The 17,712-nt window shown below is 48.9% G+C and overlaps 1 protein-coding gene across 2 annotated transcripts in view; it reads right to left on the bottom strand.

Moving 5' to 3' along the window:
- Positions 1-17,712, bottom strand: part of MSANTD4 (Myb/SANT DNA binding domain containing 4 with coiled-coils) — a 204,801-nt gene that overhangs the window by 158,924 nt on the left and 28,165 nt on the right. The window lies entirely within an intron of this gene.

Below are 17,712 nucleotides of genomic sequence, written 5' to 3'. Positions count from 1 at the left end.
GCAGTATGTGTCGTTTGTGCTCATCTTACGAACTAACTGCAACGCTGTTATACATACAACATGGCATTCTACAGTGAGCCCCAGGATTATAATATGAGAAGCTGTGAACATATCAAGGAGGTCTCATCTCACATCAACCTAATAGAAACGACATGCTTAGCAGCGATCAAACAATTGATCAGAAAGCACAGGTTAACTTAACCAGTGAATGCTCTGACATCACTGTTGGCACAGACAACTGGAACAGTGCACAGAAGAAAATCAAAGACTTCCGTGTGAAAAAACACAAACGTATGACAGATTCCGAGTCCCTGAATGACTTGCCATTGCTTATACAAACCAGTTGCGCCCCTAAACAAAATGTCATTGCTTATACAAATGACACATGCCACTAAATTATCTATTATTAATATAGTATAATTTTAGTGTGGTCCTAGCTTCGAGAAGCAACAGCGCGCTTTTCAGAGTTAACAACAGAACAGATATACATAGATCTTACCTAGGAAGGGAAGATGGGTAATGGGGCGATCTGTACCTAAGTTGTTGGGATCCAGAGTGGGTTTCTTTAGTAGAGGGAGGATTTGTCCTGTCTTTAGGGCTGATGGGAAGGTGCTTTAAGTTAGGGAGCCATTGATGATCTCCAGGTAGGGAAGGGGAGTTTCTGCGGGGAAGGCCTTGTGGGTGGATGCTGGGAGGATGTCTGTATATGATGTGGCTTTGAGGGCGCATAGGTCCTCTGTAGAGAGTGTCTTGAAGGATGTGCATGGTGTCGAGATTTTGGGAGAAGGGACGTGAGGTGGTCTGTGGATGCAGAGCTGTTGTCTGTGCTGGAGAATCTTGCTGATTTTGTCAATGAAGAAGGTGTTGACGGTGGTGGATTTTTCGATGGAGTGTGGTATGGCAGGGTCAGGTAGCGGGTTGACGCAGTGCTTGACTGCTTTGAAGAGGTCTCTGCTTTTCTTGTCAGCTTCTGCTATGGTGTTCTGATAGGAGGCCTTGGCTGTGTTGATTAGCTGTTGGCGGGTTGTTCAGAGTCCCTTGAGGAGCGCCAGGTTGGATGTGGTCCTGGAGCGGCACCAGGTTTTCTCTTGTTTCGTGATGGCTCTTTTGCTAAGCTGGAGCTCTCGCATGTACCAGGGTCCCGACGGTTTCCGTTTGCAGGTGCGTTGTTTCAGAGGTGCGTGCCGGCCGATGGAGGCTGAGAGCGTGGCACGAGTGCTTCCAGTAGAGAGTGGCAGTTTGGTTGGGGGTGTTCCGTCCATGTGAGGTGGAGGTTGGAGAAGCCTTTCATGAGGGTTTGCACTGGGAAGTTCTTGAAGGACCTGAAGGTTTTTCTGATGGGTTTCGCCTGGGACTGCTTGGCTGGGGTGGTGTGCAGGATGTTGAAAGGCACGGCCAGGTGGTCATACCAGTCAAGTGGGAGAGGAGAGTTGTAGTGGAGGGAAGGCAGTGCTGTGATGATTAGGTCGAGGAGGTTACCTTTCTTGTGCGTTGGGTCTTTTGTGTGCTTGTGAGGCAGATGAGAGCTTCCTTCATCGGTTTGATGGGTTTGTTGCCTGGGAGGCTGAAGTCGCCTGGGAAGATGTTGTTGGCATGCGTGAGGGACATGGTGTGACCAGGTCGGTGAAGTCTCTGATGGAGATGGTGTTGGGTTTGAGTGGTCTGGTTTGAGATGGAAGGTGACTGTCTGTTGGGGAGAGTGGGTAGTGGCAGGAGAGGACTTCGTAGGGGCCAGTGTCTGGTGCAAGGCCACAGGTCTTGTGGATGACTGAGGCAGCCACCTGTCTTGTTCGGACGGTCTCTGTGTTGGATGCTTTAGCTGTCCGGGACAAGGACACCGAGGTTGTGGGTGGAGGTGGGTGTCAGCCAGGTCACGGTGATGAAGATGGCATCAAGGTCATGTGTAGTGATGAGGTCGGTGATGTTTGCTTCATGGGTGATAGCTCAGCAGACATTGGCAAGCCTCAACTTCTGTGTTGTGGACAGCGAGGGGGTGCTGATGGGCTTGAGGCTGATGGGGGTGAGGTTGCTGCATTGGAGAGTCCATGCCTTAGAGGAAGGGCAATGTCATTGCCATTACCTGGTGATGGTGGGTATGGCCGGTGGGGACGGAGGAAAAAAAGCACATGTCGGTGCATGCTTACCTGTTGTCTGCACAGGCATTTGGTCCCTACATCCTCCCAGTCTGAACAGGTCAAAACCGGAATTGCCCTTTTCTGCAGACACCCGGGTTAGATACACCCTTGATCTAAGAGTTAAGAGCAGAAAGGAAGAGGCAGGGCTAAGAAGGTGGGCGGTGCTTAGGCCACACAGCCTAGATCCACTTGCACCTGCTCACCAACTGCAAAGGAAAAGAGGCTGTAGGGCTGCTTAAGTGTCATGGCCACAGGCCCCAGAACACAAAAACCACACCATCTAGTGATGGGGCAATGGGTCACTTGACTCGCTTATGTCCCTTTGGGACCCATAAACACAGGGGCCTTGACTGGCCTTTGGCGCCAGGCTCATATAGAGATGTGAGCAGGAACACTTTATTTATTTATTTTTTTTTAACTTTTTTTTATTATTCAACATGGCAGAAAAAAAACACAGGTCAACAGCGCCAGGCAAGTACAATATGAATACAAATTCACACAATTTAGGCATACAGAGGTGGCTTCACATGAAAACATAACCAATGGACACATTTGTACCATGGGCAGGATGTCAGAGAGCTATGATAAGGGTGAGGACCCGGGCTGGTGGGGGGAAGCGGCTGGGGGAGATGCATCCGGTGTCGTTTCAAGGTCAGACATATAAGAACGGAATCTGAGCCAAATGTTCCTAGGCCTGGAGTGGGTGGGCTGTAGATGGGACCAGGCTTCCTGAGAGTCCGAAGCCCACGTGACCGCTCTTAGCCATTGGGCGTGTGTGGGAGGTGAGGGACGAAGCCAGCAGAGCAGGATGGATCGCACCGCGAGGAGCATGCAGAGGCCAGCCAGTTCTTTGGAGTTCCGGGAGAGACCTGGGGGGTCGTGGAAGAGGCACACCACCGGGGAGGGATCGATGGGGTGTTCAAGCATTGCGGACACCGTCGAGAAAACTGCCTCCCAAAACTGTGAGAGGCGGGGGCAGGACCAAATAATGTGAATGTAATCGGCAGCATCCTGACCACATCTGGGGCAGCTAGAGGGGTGATCCCTTGACATGCGGTGCAATCTGATCGGGGTGTAGTGGAACCTATGTAGTACTTTGAACTGAATAAGTTTAAAACGGGAGTTGAAAGACACCCGATGTGTGCGCTCACATAAGTGTGCCCAGCGCTCATCCGACATTTCAACGCCAAGGTCTACCTCCCACGCTCGTTTCAGTTTAGTGAAATCTGGGATAGTTCTGGACTGTAGCATAGTGTATAGTGTAGATATTTTGCCTCTCGTAGGTGAGGGGGAGGTGAGTTCCTCGATGGCAGGGTCGTCCGGTGGTAATCCGGGGAACATTTGGTAATTACGCTTAAGGGTCCTATGGAGGGACAAATATTGGAGCCATACACACTGGCCCCTCCTTAAGGACAATGGGAGGTCAGGCCATTCAACAAATATACCCTGATGAAACACATCACGCAGCAACTCGTAACCCGCCTCAGCCTAGCAACGAACCACGGCTGGTGGCACCCGTGGGACACCCGGGAGGAAGTTCCAAAGAGGGAAGTTGCCGTGAAAGGCGTAAGCAGTTCCGGTTAGCCTCCAAGTTTTCGCCAATGCCAGGGATGTGCAGGCGACCGGGTTCTGTGAGTCCAGCGCCAGGGAGGCGGGTTGTATCACCAGAGAGCGATGTCGCGGTCTCAGACCGCAAGTTTCTCGAGTCTAACATGTGGGGGAGGGGCCGCCGTGTTAAACCAGTAGGATGTATATTGGAGTTGGCACCAAAGCCCCCGTGAGTCATGGGGGTAGACAAGGTATCCAGCTTGAGATGGACCGCGCCCGAGTGCCAAAGAAAGGAGTTGACTGTGCGGGTCAGTTCGCGGAAGAAGCCCCCCCTGGCCACACGGGAATGTTGGTAAACCTGTAAAGTAGCTGGGGCAACACCACCATTTTCAGTAGACCTATTCTGCCTGCGAGGAATATCAGGAGTTTGTCCCAGACTAGAACTTTAGCCGACAGGTGTGCAAGATACTTCTGGTAGTTCTCCTTGAAAGTCAGCACTTGATGGCGCGTTATCTCTATCCCCAGATAGGTAATCGTGGACTGAGCCCAAGTGAACCCCTGGGTGTCGGGAGGGGGGAGAGTGCACTCCGTAAGTGGGAAGAGAGTGGATTTTGAGCAATTCACCTTAAGGCCGAGATTCGGCCAAAATGAATGACGTCCTCCAGAATTGGGGATAAGTTGATGGAGGGAGAGCGTATAAACAACAGTGCATCATCAGCATATAGGGACACTATGTCCGCCTGGCCCGCAATACGGAGACCTCTGTGTGCATGGAATTGGCGGAGCATATCGGCGAAAGGCTCTATTGCTATGGCAAAGATCAGGGGAGAAAAGGGGCAACCCTGTCTCGTCCCCCTGGCAATATCGAAGAGAGGGGAGCAACGGTCTTCTGTGCGGACCCTAGCCACAGGGGCTGAGTAAAGCAATCTGACCCAGGATAGAAAGGAGGGCCCAAATTTACAGCTCTCGAGAACTCGCCACAGATACCTCCAAGAATCTGAATTGAACGCTTTGTGCATGTCCAGTGTGGCAGCCACCGCATGTGTCTCGGGGTTTATTCTGTTAATTATATTAAAGAGACGCCTTAGGTTCAGGGAGGTAGAGCGACCTGGGATGAAGCCCCCCTGATCCGGGTGGATGATAGATGCTAAAAAGGGGGCCAAGCGGAGAGCCAGAGCCTTGGCGTATATTTTGACATCGCAATTTATAAGTGAGAGCAGGCGATATGAACCACATTGCGAGGGGGATTTGCCAGATTTAAGTAGTACTGTGATTGTGGCCTCACGGAGAGAGGGGGGAAATACACCAGCCTCCACCGACTCCTCCCAGAGAGCAAGCAAGTGAGGGAGCAGTAGTGACTTATAGCGCTTGTAAAATTTGACTGGGATACCATCCGAGCCGGGGGCTCTCCGCAAGATAGGGAATCCATAGCCTCTGAGAGCTCCTCAAGCGTAAGTGGAGAATCGAGGGAGCCCGCGGTCTCTGGGGATAGGGTCAACAAAGGGAGGGCATCAAGAAAGGAGTCGATCTCCTCCACTGATACCTCATCCGAGTTGGAGTAGAGGGTTTCATAGAATGAAAAAAATACTGTGTTGATGTCCTGCGAGGAGACAGCCATAGAACCGTCAGGCCTCTCAATCCCAAGTATATGCAGGGATCCCGTCTCGTGGCGAATCAGTCTTGCCAGAAATCGGCCAGGGCGCTCGCCCTCCCCGTATTTCCTTGCCATGTCAGGGTTATCCAAAAATCTTTGTTCGCGCTCCGCAAGGGAACGGAACGTATCCAACTCCACCCCGATGTCCGCCAGGGTATCCGGGGTGGGGTGGAGTGAGCATTTAGCTTCCAGGGTTGATAATTTGGATTCACACACGGCAAGATCTCTCCGGATTGACCTGAGGACACCATTCTCCTTTGACAACACCATCCCTCTGATATAAGCCTTAAAAGACTCCCATAGAGTGGCCTGTGATGTTACCGAACCCGTGTTCATTTCGAAGAACTCCTCAATAGACTCCTAGAGCTCGGAGAACTCCGGGTCCAGCAGGGAGAGGGGTTTCAACCTCCAGCGTCGAGTACGGCCAGGACCAGGGCCCCAACCTATGGTGACAGTTACAGGAGAGTGGTCAGACAGGGTTCTGGGAAGGATCATTAACTGTATAACGCTCTTAACCAATTCGTTGGAGATCACCCATCTGTCAATACGGGAATAGGAATCGTGGACTGAGGAGTAGAAAGAGTACACACAGGAGTCCGGGTAGAAGAACCTCCATGCATCTACCATGGCGAGACGGGGCAGGGATGATAGTGCAGCGTAGGCTGCCCTGGAAAGTTGACGGGGCCTGGATCCAGATCTATCGAGGGCTACATCGAAAATTGTGTTGAAGTCACCCCTCCAAAGGATGGGGACAAGGGGGAAGCCATCAAGGAGGGACGTGACCTGTACATAAAAATCCGGGTCATCTAAGTTAGGGCCGTAGATGTTCAGCAGGACCACCTCCTTGTTTTGGAGCGTGGCATGAAGCACCACATATCTACCTTGAGGGTCTATTTGTGAGGAAATAAGAGTAAACTTGAGACTCTTGTGAATGAGGGTCATGACCCCGTGGCTTTGGGTGGAGAAATCGGTAAAAAATCTATGGGGACCCCAAGTTTTGGCAAAACGCATACACTGTTCATTGCAAGCATGTGTCTCTTGTAGAAACAGAATCTTGGACCCATGACGCTCGGCCTGTAACTGGAGCTGCCTCATCTTTTTATAATTGCCCAACCCACGCACGTTCCAGCTCGTGAAGGTCAGGTCACTCTCGGTCACAGATGCAGTGGTGGTTGAATAAGAAAAAATGTCAATGCCCAGCGGGCCAATTTCACAACCCTGCGGCACCAAGTCCTGAGTACCACCTTGCGGTCTGCCTTTGCTGCCAACGTCAACTTTTTAATAACATAACCCCCAACATGACCCACCCACATCCCCCCCAAACAGAGGGATGACAATCCCAACCCCCCTCAACCAAAACCAAACCAGAGGCATCAGCGCCTGGGGGCCTGTAGTCCGGACTGGCCGCCGCACTCCGGGCTGCGGCAGATCCAAATAAGACAAAAGGTGCCCACAGTAGAAATTTGCATGTAACTTGAACAGGGTTTTTGCACATGTTGGTGTGGCATATGTTTGTAAGATGAACAAAACAAGCAGATTCCGGAATAGAGGATCAAAGTGGCCCCGATGCAGGAAGGCGGCCGGGCCTGGCCTCTCCCCGACGGGACAAAGGGTAACTGCAAAACCATGATCAGAGGAGAGGGGTCAGCCAGGGAAATGCTCGTCCATAAACCTGGAGGCCTCCTCCGGGATCGTAAAAAAGAACACCTGGTTGGCGTGTTCTATACAGAGTTTGGCAGGATAGAGCATGGTGTATTTGATTGAGTGGTCTCGCAACCTACGTTTCACAGCTTGGAAAGTCTTGCGTTCACGTTGGATGGCCGTTGAAAAGTCCGGGTAAAGATGAATCCTTGCGCCGTCCAGTAGTAGCTCACCCTTAAGTCTGGCGGCCCCGAGGAGTTCAGCACCCGGGCTATGATGGGCCGAGGTGGAGCACCGGGCTTAGGTTTAGCCGTCAGGGCTCGGTGTGCCCGCTCAATGGCGAAGTGCGGGGAAAGCTTGGGAGAATCCAGGAGCAAGACCAATGTATGCTCAACAAAGACCTCCATTGGTTCGTGAACTTCATTCTCGGGAACCCCGATAATGCGGAGGTTGTTACGCCTTGATCGGGATTCTAAGTCCTTGTTCTTCTTCTCCACCTCGAGGACTCGGCTGGAAAGATCGACGACCTCAGGGCGTAGGGCGCCCAGTGCATCCTCTGCGGAACTGACCCGTGTCTCGACCTCCGATACTCGACTATCGGTCCTCTCGATGTGGGCCTTAATAGAGGATATAGTGCCGTTCATGTCATCCAATTTTGAGTGAAGTGCAGTGAAGCCCTCACGGATAAAGTCCATCATATTTTGGGATTCCGGTGCTGTGACGGATGATGATGCAACAGGGGCCTGCTCAGTGGTCTCCTCTGACGATCTCACTGCAGCCTTCGCAAACATGTTGATGGAGCTCTGCTTCCTCGTGCCCCCCCCCTGGTCATCTTGACGATGTTGGAAGTCGAGTGGGGGCGAGGGGGGAACCCCAGCAGCCATAGGAGGGAGGCAGGGGGAGCTCGGACCCTGTACCACGTGAGGCAGTATGCAAGGTATGGTATGAAACAGGGAGTAATGCAGAGGGAGCCGTGGCTGTGAATCCGTATAGATGAGATAGTGCGGCTACCAGTGCAGGCCGCGGGGTCTCAGCCAACCCAGGGAGACATGGGGGATAACGCCAGGAGACCTCGGGGGTAGGAGACCCCAGGGATGGGGGTGATGATGCCCAGCGGACACTGTGAGTGCAGGAATCCAAATATGAGTGACCAGGTGCGATGAATGGAGAGGAGCACCTCCCAGCACAATGCTCCGCAGGGTAGACAGGCCGCAGCCTCGAGCGTAGCAATGAAGGATAGGGCAGGCACCCGGTAGGCAAAAGGTCCTGCGTAGAATAGTGGCACTGAGATCACTGTGGCCCCCTCAGAAGGTAGGAGTCACCCAAGAATGAAGATATGCGTGGTCCACGAGGCCTAAGGCTCCCCCAGTAGGGCGAAGGGGCGAAGGCAAGTCCGCAAGGCACGGGGGCGCTCAGATAAATGCAGGCCAGGGAAAGTTCGAGCGTGCCAAGCTCGGGGTGACACTCGTTGTTAATGGGCCTTGAGGCTGGGGGCCGCCGATGGACAATCCGTGAGGTATTGCAGGGAGGGGGTGAGGCAGTGCTACCGCCCAGGGGCGTCTGCGGGGCCTCCCCGCTTCACGTACCTGATGGCTGCAAGGATCCGGCAGCTCAGCGTGTGTCGACGGGGGCGGGGGGAGTGCCGTACCTGGTTCCCACTTGTGTACCGCAGCTCCACCCCGAGCGTTGAGGTCTCGCTGTCAGTGGAGGGGGAAGGCTCCCGCCGAGTAGGTTCCACAGCGAAGCCCAGCAATCGAGGAAAAGGGCCCGGGCAGCCCCGATGCAGGGCAGATGTCCCTCCAAGTACGCCGGAGCAGCCCGACCCGGGCCGCCCAGCACCAGCGGTCGCGGCCGCCCAAGCCGGCGGTGCGCTGCCTCAGGATGCTCCCAGGCTGCCTCCAAATCTCACTGCCAGCCAGGGCAGAGGCGGACCGCCGCCCCCCGGGGCAAGGATGTGCCGCAGGCCCCCAGGCGAGTCTGTCCGCCACTCCGCCGGAACCGGGTTTTGGCGCGTAGGAGCGCTGCAGGCGGGGGGATGGTCACAGCAGCGCCCAGAGATAGTGTTCCACGGCTCCGTTTTCCATCGGGATTCGGTCTGCAGGGTTCCTCGGGTAGCGGCTCAAAAAGCGTGTAAGCCGGGATCGGCTGCCTGGTGGTGGAAGTGCCGAATTAGGATCTTGCGATCTGCCTGCCGTGGAGCTCGAGCTTCAGGCGGCCATCTTGTTCGGCGCTCAACAGCGCCCCCCCGGGAACACTTTATTTAAGTGCAGGAGTGCTTTTATTTAACAAGAACTTTCCAAGAGCTGAAAGCCTTTATTCCAGAGAACATCCTCACGTGCTGACTCATGGAGTGTAGCTCCCTAAACCTGGTCTTCATGTGCTGACTCATCGGGTGTGGCAGCGTGTGGCAGGAAGGCTGAACCTGGTGGGCGTGGCTTCAGAAGCTCAGCTATATAAGTTGCTCCATCCTTAAAACAGGTGCTTCGCATTACTGAGCGCTCCCGTGCAACGTGGCGCTCACCGCCGCTTGGACCAGTTTACTTACTTTGAAACCAGGCGTTCTCCTGCATACTCACCTCCAGGAAACCGGTGCTTCATCGCTTCATCTGCGGACTCATCTCCTGACATCCAATGATCTTGATTCCGACGCCGCAACAGCGCACTCCGCATCCACAAACTTGGACCCTGTGAAGAAGAAGAAAGAAAAAGTTAGAACATCCGTCCTAGGGCCGCGCCACATTTGAACCCTGTGCGCCCCCTAGTTAACAACTTACCAGCTACTGTACCGGTTCGTTACTCATTCCCTCCGGCTGCCGCCTCGAGCTCCGCAGCTTCTGCCGGACCGGCAACATCACCTGCAAGGGAAGAAAGCATTGAGCAAACATCAAAAGATGAACGGACAGCAATACAAGACAACAGACTTTACAATACAACAAAAACAGACGAGGATAGACAACGGCAAACAGGAACACTTACCTGTCGTATAGTGGTTTAGTCGCAGCAGGACTGGACTACCACGTGCAAGGGACCAGTGAAGGAACTCGGTCCAGATCATACAAGCGCCCCTGCCAGAAGCAGCGGGACGGAGCGCTCGCCAAAACTAATCAACAGGTGAGCTTTCCAGGGACAGCGCATCCCACGGGTACCACGGTTTTGGAGAAGGGGTATGGAAGGGGACCCGGCGCACAAGCTGGCATACTCAAGCCCCCTATTCTCCACGCAGCAGCAGTCCCGAGCAGCATCACTTATTACCACCAGTCACCACATACGCGCAGAGGGCGAAGTCGGACCCGAGCGACCTCACCCCCGGGAGGGCTGCAACCCCGCCCCAACGCCTCTGCAGAGACCAGGTGTGCGTAACATTAAGTAGGAGAAAAAGCAGACAAAACAGGAAGGCAACAACAGTTTAGCAGTGATTGACCTGTGGGAGGGGCTTAGGTCACGTGACCTAGATCCACTTGGACCTGCTCACCTCTCATTGCCTATACAACTATACAGGGCAAACAAAGAAACACACATAATTCCCAGCTCGAAGAATCAAGGGTTAACCAAGGAAGGCAATTTAAATCAGTCACTGGAACACACTCAAACCACAAAAGAGATACCCACAAAATATATAAACACTGAGGTGTTAGGGTATGTAGAGAAAAAAGGAAATATCCTGTCAAGGACACGGTAGATGACAGTTGCTACACTAATGGTTTGCATATTGGAATAGGTTTTAGTGTCCTCAACTGGTCAGGTAATGTTTTGGACTGAGAAAATGCATTTTCTGACATGGACGTTACAAGCTACGTAGCAGTAGAAGGAAGAAACAGCAAGCCTGATTACTCTGGCCCCATCGACATTTCATGCATTCCAGCTTTTTTTGATTTCTTGGCCTAATTGGCCAATGATATTCAACAACACAGTGTACTGCGCAAATCAATAAAATACTGTGCAAAAATGAACTTTTGTTGCAGAAAAGGTCTGTACAAGCCACTGGGGAGCAGTGTTACAGAGTATACAATTTAAAGGAAATATGTTCAACTCCTTTACTTTACTGACTTATATACGCTAGAAACAGGCCCGTAGGCATACAAGTGCTGAACAAAACAAACACAACATAAAAGGTCACAAAAACATAGACCTAGCAAGTTACCAGCAGCCGGGGGAGCAATAATTCAAGTGATCAATGAAACAGGAATGTTTTCAATCCACGCTTAGATTTCTCAAGCGATGGACATGTCCTTTAGTCGGGTGGAAGAGCATTTCAGCTTCTTGGTGCAGCATGAAGAAAGGATCCCTGGATATGACAGATGAGATTGGCCGTGGGGAAATGAAGGAGGGCCAAATTGCTAGATCTCAACAATCTATGTGTAGGCAGCCAGTAGAGTCCTTTGGTTAGGTAGCCAAAGCTTGCAACATAAAGGCATTTATGTGTAATACACAGGAGTTTGAAGGTAATTCTACTACAAATAAGCAGCCAGTGTGAGGCCGTCCTGGCTTCTGAGACACAATCGTTTTTGCGAAAGTCTTCAGCATCTGTAACCTCATTATTTTGGACTATTTGTAGTCACACAATCTCACCCTTGTGAACCCCCTGCAGGAGGCTGGCACAATAATCCAATTTTGTACAAATTATGGCTTGTGCAACAGTGGCGCAATTATCAGGAGTCAAAAAAGGTCTCAATTGGGCAAGCAATTTTAGGTAGTACGAGGTGGATGACACAAAGCTACACACATGCACCGTCATACTGAGTTCTTGGTCAATGACTATGCCCATAGTCTTCACTTGAAGTGTGACTATGACACAACTGAAATGCCTGATATTCCGGGTTAAGCTTCTTCAGCCGAGCCGCTGTACCAACTATCATAAGCTCTGTTTTGGAAGTAATTCAGGGCTAGACCGTTGCCTGCCATCCAGACCTGAATGAGGGTGAAGACTGCATTCATGACCTCAGTGTTCCTGGTGTGGTCACCTAAAAGGGGAATGCGACACTGAGTGTCATCTGCATAGTTGGTGTAACATACACCCTTAGCATCCAGAAGATCGTACAGGGACCTTGTAAAAGATGTTGTATAGTGTGGGGGAAAAGCAGGAGCCCTGAGAGACTTCTTAGGTCACCCCAACATCATCTGCCTTGGAATCACCAGAGAAGACTCTGGCTGACCGATCTGGCAGAAATGATCTGACCTAACTCCTGCCCCTCTCGAAATGAACAACAAAACAAAGGGGAAGAGAGTCAATTTTAGCAGAGGATACCGAGTTCAGGGACGTCATTTGCGGGTTGCCAGGGGTCGCCCTTGCTACCCCTAAAAAGATTTTTTTAAATAAAAAAAGTTTTTTCTTGTTTTCTTTTTTAAATATCAGCTCCTGGGCTGTGGCCAGCGCCATGTGGCTCTTTATTTTGAGTGCTGGCATTCTTCTTCAGGCCTCTTAAAAAAAAACAGGGGGTTCCACAAGTGTAACACTTTAAGCAGTGATCCTAAATAAGAAAGAATAAACACCTCAACTCAGCCTTGCATATTGTATGTATATTTGTTCTATATAAAGCACTTAAGAGCAAGTGCTATATAATAACACATCATTATCATTTAGCCTTGGACATCTGCTTGCATTCAAAGTAATTTGGTAATGTGGGCCTATACAGACTGATATTAACGATACATATGGTGATCACATTATAAAAATATTATAAACATATTTTTTCGTAGTGTACTTAGGAACAATGCTAAAGGTTGTGTTCCATCACTTCCTGTGATGTCATTTGTGGGTGGGGGTCAAATGACATCACTTGCTGTGATGTCATCAGAGGTCAAAGGTCATGTGAAGGCACTTCCCCTACACTTGGCATTTTGGTGAAATGACGTCCCTGACCGAGCTTGACGTTATAGTACAAAACACTTCAGAGAAGGAGCCTTAAGCTCCCAAAATGGAACTATCCAGCAACAACAACAGTGGGAACAGTTGTCATCCCATTGCGTTTCTTGGTTTTGAGTCATCTTTCATTGTCTTTATTTTTGTTTTTTGTTTGTTAGATTTAGATGTTGTTTGCAAAAATGGCCACCGCAGTTACTACACATGGATGTGGAAAGTAAAGAGGCCTTAGGCACATGTTGCTAAGATACACGTTGCTATGATACCGGACAAAATAAACAGTAATGGCGAATTCAAGGCATTTTGATGAACGCGTCCGAGAGACAAACTTCGTACTCCATGAGGCGTAACAAGACGTAATGCTGTGTAGATCCCCTCTATAAGTAAGTAATAAGCAAAGCGACACACATGACCAATGAGCACTGAGCTACGGGTGTAATCTAACGAAAATGTTGGGTTTTGTCTTCCGTTTCACTAGCTTGTAATTCGAATGTTGTGAAGAATTAGTAACAGCCACAGATCCCTGCATGGAAGTGAGACCGTTAAGCCAATCACATGATATAAGGGTAGGTTAAGGCTTGTTGTGCATGCAAGGTTGATAATATCTGAGTAGAAGGTTCATGTGAGTACGCTAAGAGGTTGTTATTCATATTGCTCCCTTACTGCAAAAAAGGAGACGGGCAACCCAACGCAAGACGTCTTCTAAAGTTATTGGGCTGATCAAGAGAGCCGGAAAGAGGAACACAAGTACCATTATTAAAGTACTGTCTTTCCATCAAAAAGGGCCGTTAAATAGACCGGTAACATAGATGATTAGAAGTTGTTTTGTATTTCTGCTAGAAAGGAAACCTTAAATATTCTAAGGTTCTTAGCAGCATAGCCATGATCATAATGTGGGTGGGAATAAATATAGGTTGTGTATGAAGTTGCTGATGGAACAGTAGCCCCTGAGGAAGTTCAATGGACACAAGCCTACAGTAAAAGAACGAAACATGTTGGGCAGAATGTTGGCGTAATTAGCCACACCAAACATTAGTGGGAATAGTGTGTAACACCTGTATTAAAGAACTAATGGTATTAGATTGGTAGAGGTATAAGAACAAAACAATCACATTTAATAGAGGAACGCAGCGCGGTGCATGTTTTAGCATTGGTTTTAGTATGAATTGTAGATTTTATGATTGAGATTTTTTGCATTTGTGGAATTAATTGTTGACACTGCTGTTCTGTTCCAATACACTTATACATATTGCTATTTTTTTTATGAATTTATTGAAGGACTAATTAAAAAGTGTTTACTCTTTATACGAATGGCTACTGTTTCCTCTCTGGAGCAGTCCACCAAAGTTTCAAGTGTACCATGTGAGCAAGCAAACCTATCAAAAACATGAGGGACAGAATGGAAAGAGAATTTGGAGGTGACACTAATGGCACACTGGCCAGAAAGGTGAAGATAACTGCAAACCCAAACTCAAGGATTGAAAAATCGATTCATTGAGCAGAAGCTAAAAGCAGTGTGGGTATGCAGCATCACCCAGGAAGCAGAAGCTGCGTTTGGGGAATGCAGAGCAACTACACAGAGAATTGCAAATCTAACTTACACATGAGAGGTACACTATAACCTTTTAGTTCATTATATATGACCCACTATGGTTTGCATGGCTTCTACAGTAGTCCCAATGCTCCTTTAGAAACATCCCCACACATCCATAGTTACTGTCGCAAATTCATCTCTAGGTTTCTCTAGCACCAGTTGGCCTGGGGAGTCAGAAGTAGCTTCTTATTGCCGATGTAGCCTAGACAAGCCTGGTCAGCTTGACACCAAGAAATTGTGAATCCTGGCAACTCGCTCAGCCATAAAGTGCAGAAGATTCTGCCCACCTTCATTTTGTCAAGGTTGTCAAGCCCTGTCCAGATATCACCCCTTTTACATTATTGGCACATTGCCACCATGTGGGAGTCAGCCTACTCCACAATGACGTCTTCAGTCTTCAAAACGGAGCTGTGGCTGCTATAGGAATCCGCGTCCAAGGCGATGGCGCCGGCAGGAGAATGACTCTCGGCCTGCATAGCGTAGGCCACCCAATGATTTCTGCATCTTTATTTAAGTGTCTTGGGCCTAAGGAGTTGACAGGGCCTGCAACGACACTCATCACGGTCACGAGGTGGACAAATATTACACTCCCTACAAGTGTCCTTCCACTGAAACTGACTGTTACAGGAAGGGCCACATTTAAATGGAGTTCTCTACATTGTGAAGTGGAAAAGGAGCAGCCAGACAAGTGAAGGGAGAGGAGGGAAAGAAAAGAAAAGGCATTCTCTACAGAGAAGTTTTGAGAAAACAGGTCCTCATTCTACCTACTGTAAGGCCGAAGCTTGAAGGCAAAGGCTGCCGACAGCCATTGCCTTCAAGCGAAGACTCACAGGACGGCAAACAGGAACAGAAGTTAATCGATGGAGGTTTCCAAGACGCAAGGAACAGCAATAAATCACGTCAACACAAGCTCCACATGAAAGCGACTGACCAGAATGGTGGAAAAAAACGATCTGCAAGGACCTCGACGCAAGGGATCATTTATTTTTTATTTTTATATTATTTGTACAGTTATAGCAGCGCACATAGCCTGTGGGCATCTAGGCGCTAGTTACAGTATAGATAGACAAAACAGTAATCAGGTGGCAGCAGGGGCCAGTCAGTTAAACAACCAAGTTTTAAGATCGTTTCTGAAAACATTGCAAGAGGGTTCTTCCCGCAGGTGCAGGGGTAATTTGTTCCAGAGCGCAGGCGCACGGACTGGGAAGCTGGTGCCCCCCGCTTTGGTACAAGTGAACAGCATGGGTACGATACACGTCACAGGGTTCGAAATTGCCAGGATCTGGGAGCTATTTAGCTCCTGGTTATAGCCAAGTGGAGCCTGGTTAGCTTGAAACCAACAGGAGCTACTTTTGACTCCTGTCCCAGGTCGTGCCATACAAACCCAGATATGTGACATTAACTGTGTATGTTTGTGAATGTATATCGACGAGAATAAAGAACTCACCCAAGGGACATTTAGAGCATACTAGATAGAATAAACTGCACACAGTTAGAGTTTGCATCTTGCGCAAAGTTAGATTTGCTGCATGGGATGTACTAGCCCCTGGTTCCCCACAGGTAGCTCCTGCCTGATTATGCCCGATACCCAGGAGCTGCTTTTTGCTCCTGGTGAACAAATCCCAATTTCGATCCCTGCGTCACGATAGAAATAGTGTTACAGGCACACCCAGGTCAATGGGGCCTTTTTGATCTTCGAAAAAAAAGAAGATGCAATATTACGCAATTACCACTGGATGTCGGATTATATGCACAGCATGTGATCCTAAGCAAATTCCCAAGCATCAGAAATGAACTTTTCACACTGTCAAAACAATCATATACATTTTAAATCCATTTCCTCCATATAAATATTAACATTAAATCCATGTTTACATAACTTATAATAGAATAGTCGTCAAAATAAATATGAAGCATTAACAGGAATTCTACTAAAATCCACTAAAATTAATAGTTCATCATTCCACTACTGTAAAGTACATTAAGCCTATTGTACCTTTCCCATTCTAGGCTTAGAATATAGCCGCAAATTAGGTCTAAGGAAAGTGACGATTGTATTCGTGCCAAACAACTTATCCAGAATTGCCTTGTTTTTGATGTTTCCATACTACGTACAAATCTACGATATAGTGTTTCTGTACCGTTTCCAAGTCACATTACGTGTTTGGTAAGTCAGATATAGGAGACGGCCTGAGGACATGTTTGAACAAGATGTTTTATTAAAAACTAGTGTGCGTAAAGGAAGACATGATCAGAGTGTACATATATTATTCTGCATATTTTTACGTAATTTATGAAAGAAAAAAAGAAAATTGGAAAACATCTTGCTCCTTTTACATGGAGGATTAGTAACTTCAAACATAATCTCACAGAATCTGTTGAAAGCTCAACATAGTTCATACGGCCAATTGTATATGCTCCTCATTGTCTTGGATTCCACTTATTCCACATTAGATCCTCTAATCCCCACTAACTACCGCCCCATTACCACAGTACCATTTTTACTCAAAATACTGGATAAAGTTGCATACACCTAGAATCAAAAATACCTCGAACTGCATCAGCTCTTAGGAGCTAGACAATCTGGTTTCCGTCCACTACATGGCACGGAAACAGCCTTAATTGATTTAAAAACCCAAATTGATGAGTTGAGAGATAAAGGGAAGACAGCACTCCTCCTGCTACTTGATCTATCAGCTGCATTTGATCTTGTGGACGATAAGGTCCTTTGCAGACATATGGACTCTGCCGCCCACTTTTCCTCTGAGGCTATCAAATGGATAGCATCATGTAAACTCAGAACATGTGACTAGTTCCTTGCATGTACTGTCTTGAACGAAAAGAAATTGGAGGCAAAATGATTATGTTACATGGCCTTACCTTGACGAACAAACAGTTAGATGCAGGGATCAGAGTAGTTTCTTGTCGTAGAACAGGGAGCAGTTCACAGGTTACAAACTGAGGAGTTTCCTCGAAGTGGTCACGGAAGGTCACAGAGACACAGAGACGAAGAGCAGATAACCAGCACCTTCACGGGTTGACTAGCAAAGCGCAAAGAAGTGCTCATTAGAAATATGAAGTGGGTTATAAAGGATTCGAAACAGGGGTGTGTTTGTGAATGAATGACGTGTATATGTCGTGGCATTATGCGGTTTGCAGGGGGGCGTCCAGCGTGAGGGGGGATGCTTGGCAGGAGACACGGGGTCTGGAGGTAGACATGGGAACAACAACCCATGCTCTATAGACCACTTTGAAGTGTACATGGTCTTTGGCACCTCTT

The sequence above is a fragment of the Ambystoma mexicanum genome, chromosome 7q (assembly GCF_040938575.1).
Source record: "Ambystoma mexicanum isolate Mex_15411 chromosome 7q, UKY_AmexF1_1, whole genome shotgun sequence".
NCBI lineage: Eukaryota > Metazoa > Chordata > Amphibia > Caudata > Ambystomatidae > Ambystoma > Ambystoma mexicanum.
The sequence above is the reverse complement of the archived record's forward strand: the minus strand, read 5'-3'. Positions and strand labels throughout refer to the sequence as shown.